Below are 6,095 nucleotides of genomic sequence, written 5' to 3' on the forward strand. Positions count from 1 at the left end.
GCCTACTTGAAGGCCGGCGACGATATCTTCATCAAGCTACCCTGGGCGTCGAGCTCCAGGGCGCCGGTCGAGGGGGAAACTTTCGATGAGGAGGTGCTCGCCTCCGCTGGACTGTCGTTGGTCGACGCGCCCAGCAGCAGCAGTGGCGAGCCTGAGGAGGAGCAGCTGCTGCGGAAGCTGCTGTCACTCTACCGCGCACGGCAAGCCAAGCTGGCTTCCCGGGAAGCGCTTGTCGCGAAGGCGGGAGTTGATATGGAGAAGCGCGCGGAGGAGCTCCGGGGCCACAATCAAGAAGCTCTCCGGTCCCTGGCACAGGAGCGGGAGCGACTCGCCGAGGAGCGCACGGCCTTCCTTCTCGAGAAGGCCGAAGCTGAGGAGGAACAAAGGCTGGCCGCCGAGAAGCAGTCCGCGCGAGAAGGCGAATTGGTGCAGCGGAAGGCCAACCTCGACAGCTACGAGGAGGAGCTCGCCGAGCGCGAGCAAGCACTTGGCGGGGCGCTCAAGGAAGCAAAGGACGCTGCCGCAATCGCAGAGGCCGCCAAGAAAGAGCTGGAGGAGAAGGTGGCGCAGCTGGAGGCCAACATCGGGAAGAGCGGCGAGGAGCTTGCCGCGCTCAAGCGTGAGCGTGAGAAGGATGCTGCCGCCCACGGTGAGCTGCAAGGTCTTCTCGCTGAGAGGGGCAAGGAGCTCAGCGCCGCCAAGGATTCCAATGCAGACCTGGAGTTGAAGCTGGCCACGCTGACGCAGACGCTGGACGACGCCAAGGAGCGGGAGAAGACCTTGTCGGAGAAGGTCAAGGCTGACAAGGCGCTGCTGGAGAGCATCGCAGTTACCCAGAACTCATTCAGAGATACTGTGGAGCACTGGACCGAGGGTCTGGTGAATATTGCCGCAGTCATCGACGAGGAGCTGGCGCAGCTGGGGATGGAGGACTTTGGGTATCCCTCCGACGAGAATCTCCAACCCAGCGCCAAGCTCAGCCTGTTCTTCAAGGGCGTGGCGACGGCACTCCAGCGGCTCCGGGAGAGGATCCCAAAGCAGCTGGCCGACGAGTCGCGCAAAATCTGCGCCGGGGTTCTCCAGAAGGTGCTGATGAAGGTGGCCTTCCGCAATCCAGGCCTCAGCTTCACCAACGTCCTCAAGTCCTTGCCGCCAGACGCCGATCGGGACGCACTCAAGGCCCTTGTCGCACCCATTGTGGACAAGGTGAGCGAGATCAAGAGGGTTGAGGGCGATCGCGTAGACTAGGCCGCCCATTTCTTCTTTTCCCTTGTCGCTGCTAATCATGTTATGAAAACAGTCTGTTAGAGCTGCGACAAGTTATCTTGTAATATAACTTTATTTCTGTTATCAATTGCTATGTTATTTCCTCTACTAGATTCCTTCCTTTGTATGTTTTTACCCTACGCTTCTAGGGAACTTGTCGGCGCAGGCACCCGAGCCGCGAGCGCTGAGTGCGGAACGTCAGCAGCCTGCTGGCGGCGCTGCTTCCGACAAGAAACCTTGTCGCGACTAGATGCAGCACACTTAAGTTGTTGAGCGGACTCGAAACAAAGTAAGGGCGCAACTAGCCACGAGTTGGTTCCTCCGCGCACAGGTTTTCCATACAAAGCAGGGTCGTTCGAGGAAGATAACTCAAAAATTTAAAAACTGATTGCTCAAACTTTGGCAACTTAGCTTTTCTGTCGTTTGCTTCCCGGCAAGGCAAAACTTTGCTTGAACGACGCCTGGTCCATACCACAATCTTCTCCTTCCCCCCCGGCAAACTTGTGTGCGAGGGAACCTTCTTTTCCTTTGTTGAAAAAAGAAAGAAGAGAAAATAATGATATGGAGCCCTTCGGCTCGTTATTGCTTACCGGATGTAGGTGCTGCACAAAGTGTCAGATAACGCATGCAAGAAAGAAACTAATGCATGAAATGGACAAGTTGTGCGGAGCACATGGGGTTTTATTTATGCACGGGATCTGCGCCCGGCTTTGTACAAAGGATTACATGCAACAGCGGCAAGACTTGTACAAAAGGTGGTTGCCGGAACGGGTTCCGGCAACCGCGCCCTACGGGAAAAACTTACGAAGATGTTCTATGTTCCAGGAGTTGCTCACCGGAATGCCATCTTCGGTCTCAAGGCGGACAGCGCCGGGCCTTGTGACTCGTTTCACCCGATAAGGGCCTTCCCACTTCGGCGTCAACTTGTTGGAATTCTTGGCGGACTGAACGCGCCGAAGAACAAGGTCGCCTTCCTCGAAGCTTCTGGCCTTAACTTTGCGGCTATGGTAGCGGCGCAAAGCTTGCTGGTATCGAGCAGCTCGTACAGCAGCCTGAAGACGATCTTCCTCAAGGAGCAGCGCGTCGTCTTGTCGCAGCTGTTCTTGCTCAAGCTCATCATAAGCGAGCACTCGAGGCGATCCGTATACGAGTTCCGTGGGGAGAACTGCCTCTGCTCCATAGACTAGAGCGAAAGGCGTCTGGCCAGTGGCTCGATTTGGCGTCGTTCTGATCGACCAAAGAACCACCGGCAGCTCCTCGATCCAGTTTCTTCCGCACTTGCGCAGCCTGTCGAAAGTTCTGGTCTTGAGCCCGCGCAGCACTTCAGCATTTGCCCTCTCTGCTTGACCGTTGCTTCTCGGATGAGCAACAGAAGCGAAGCAGACCTTGGCGCCAAGGTCTTGGACGTACTGCATGAAGGTGCGGCTCGTGAATTGCGTGCCGTTGTCGGTGATGATCCTGTTAGGGATCCCGAAACGGCAAACAATTGACCTGAAGAACTTGACTGCTGACTGTGCTGTCACCTTCCTCACTGGCTGCACTTCCGGCCACTTTGTGAACTTGTCGATTGCGACGTACAAGTACTCAAAGCCCCCGACAGCTCGGGGGAAAGGGCCGAGGATATCGAGCCCCCAGACCGAAAATGGCCAGGATAAAGGGATCGTCTGGAGAGCTTGAGCTGGCTGGTGTATCTGTTTGGAGTGGAACTGGCACGCTTCACACTTGGTTACTTGTGCAGTTGCATCCTGGAGGGCTGTCGGCCAAAAGAAACCTTGCCGGAAAGCTTTGCCGGCAAGTGCTCTTGCGCCAATGTGGTGGCCACATATGCCTCCATGTATCTCTGCCAACAGCTTTTGTCCATCTTCCCGGCAAATACACTTCAATTTCACACCGTTGAGTCTTCTTCTGTACAGTATGCTATCGACAAACTGGTACATACTTGACTGCCGGGCTACTTTTTCCGCTTCTTCTTGCTCTTCGGGAAGTTCTCCTGTCTGAAGGAAATGGACAATCTGCTGTGCCCATGCTGGAGCTTGTGGCTCGACAACAAGGACTAAAGGCACATCTGCTGCTGCGGGAACATCCGCTTCTACGGCAAGGACTTGCGGCCCTGCCGGAGCTTGATGTTCCCCGGCAAGCTTGCCGGAGCAAAACTTGTCGGGAGCGTCTGCTTCAACGGAACAAACCATAAGGCTTGCCGGAGCAGACTGCCCCTCAGCATCCTTGGTGTTGATCTTGGGGACTTTCTTGGCGGCGGCTTCGGGGAGCTCTGCCGGAAAGTAGTCACCAGAAACCAACTTCCTCTTCTTGCTTTGTCCAGTTGATGGTGTTACGGATGGTTGAGTCAACTTGAGCACAAAGATCCCTGGTTCCACAGGTAACTTTAGTGCGGCGCACTTTGACAGGCCATCAGCAATGTCATTCTGAGCTCTTGGGATATGCTCCATCTGTAGGCCGTCAAAGTGCTCTTCTAGCTTCCTCACTTCATCAACATATGCTTCCATCAATGGACTCTGGTAGTTCTTGTTCACTTGGCGGACGACAAGCTGTGAGTCACCCCTGACAATGAGCTTCTTGATCCCAAGGTCTGCTGCGATTCTGAGACCGGCAAGCAATCCTTCATACTCTGCAGTATTGTTGGTTGCTTGCTCCTTGGGAAAGTGCATCTGGACTACGTACTTGAGGTGCTCTCCGGTGGGCGCGACAAGCAGCACGCCCGCACCGGCGCCTTGCAGCGAGAAGGCACCATCAAAGTACATCAGCCACTCTTTGCTTGCCTCTTTGACGGGGATGCTCGTCTCTGGAATTTCTTCATCTGGTGTTGGCGTCCATTCTGCTATGAACTCTGCCAATGCTCTGCTTTGGATAGTTGAAGTGCTCTCAAACTTGAGGCCAAAGCTTGACAGTTCCAGCGCCCACTCGACAATCCTGCCTGTCGCTTCTGGATTTTGCAGTATCCTCTTCAGCGGAAAGCGAGTGACGACTGTGATCTCATGTGCTTGGAAGTAATGGCGCAGCTTTCTCGAGGCCATGAGGAGGCCGAAAAGCAACTTCTGCACACCAGAGTACCTTGATCTAGCCCCCTGTAGAAGGGAACTGACAAAGTAAACTGGACGCTGCACCATTCTCTTCTGCATCTTATCATGCTCCTGCGCAGATCCATCTCTGTCGGGACCAGAGCTTGTCGGCGAAGCCCCCTGCTTGTCGCTGGATGCATCTGCCGTGGTTGCTGGCTCATCATCTGCCTCCCTCTCCGCCACTAACGCAGCACTAACCACTTGATTGGTTGCCGCTATATACAGCAGCAACTTCTCTTGCGGCTTAGGTGCGACAAGTGTTGGAGTGGAGGACAGGTATCTCTTCAAGTCCTGCAGCGCAGCCTCCGCCTCCGGAGTCCATTTTATTGGACCTGCCTTTTTCAAAATTTTGAAAAATGGCAGGGCGCGCTCAGCAGATCTAGAGATAAACCTGCTGAGAGCAGCCACGCAACCGGCAAGCCTTCGTACATCCTTGACGCGCTTTGGTGCTTCGATCTGCTCAATGGCCTTGATCTTGTCGGGATTGGCTTCAATTCCCCGCTGAGACACGAAGAACCCGAGAAGCTTGCCGGAAGGGACTCCAAACACGCACTTCTCGGGGTTAAGCTTGAGGTTGATCTTGCGCAGATTTGCAAATGTCTCGTCTAAATCTTGAATCAGGGTCGCCCTGTTCTTGCTCTTGACCACTATGTCATCCATGTAGGCTTCCACATTTCTGTGCATCTGCGGCTCAAAAGCGTGGTGGACTACCCTTGCGAATGTTGAACCAGCATTCTTCAAACCGAAAGGCATCCGTACGAAGCAGTACGTGCCACACGGGGTGATAAATGCGGTTTTCTCTTCATCCTCTTCTGCCATGAAGATCTGATGGTATCCTGAGTATGCATCAAGAAATGAAAGCAAATCACATCCGGCTGTGGAGTCAACAATCTGGTCAATGCGCGGCAAGGGAAATGGGTCTTTGGGACAAGCTTTATTAACATCAGTGAAGTCAATACAAAGCCTCCATTTCCCGTTAGCCTTGCGCACGACAACAGGATTGGCCAACCACGTGGGATGGAGCACTCCTCTGACAAGGCCTGCTGCTTCCAACTTCTTGATTTCTTCTGCGATGAATTCTTGGCGCTCCACTGCCTGTTTCCTGACTTTCTGCTTGACGGGCCGCGCATGAGGACAGACGGCAAGGTGGTGCTCAATTACTTTCCTGGGAACACCGGGGATATCAGACGGTTGCCACGCAAACACGTCGACATTCGCCCGCAGGAAAGCAACGAGCGCGCTTTCCTATTTGGGGTCAAGAGTGGCGCTGATGGTGAAGGTACCACCAGTGCCGTCCTCCTTGGCGGACACCTTCTTGGTCTCAGGTGGAGCTGCCATTGCCTTCTTACACTTGCCGGTGGAGCTCGATGGTGCGTCCTCGACGGTAGCGCAGCACTCCGAAGAGGTGCGCTTGCCGGAGTGGGCATCAGAGCTCTTGCCGGACTTGGTCTTCTTCTTCCCCCCGGGAGCTTCAGCGGCAAGTGTCTTGCGTTCTGCTGCGGCTGCTGCTTCCCGGTAGATCTTGTCGGCACAGATAAGAGCATCCTTCTTGTCGCCAGGGACAGAGATGACACTTATCGGGCCTGGCATTTTCAGTACGTTGTACGCATAGTGAGAGGCTGCCATGAACTTGGCGAGTGCCGGACGGCCAAGGATTCCATTGTAAGGTAATGGAAAGTCAGCAACATCAAACGTGACCCTCTCAGTCCTGAAGTTCAGCTCGCTGCCAAATGTTACCGGCAACGTGATCTT

Source organism: Triticum aestivum, chromosome 2A (genome assembly GCF_018294505.1).
Source record: "Triticum aestivum cultivar Chinese Spring chromosome 2A, IWGSC CS RefSeq v2.1, whole genome shotgun sequence".
NCBI classification, from domain to species: Eukaryota; Viridiplantae; Streptophyta; class Magnoliopsida; order Poales; family Poaceae; genus Triticum; species Triticum aestivum.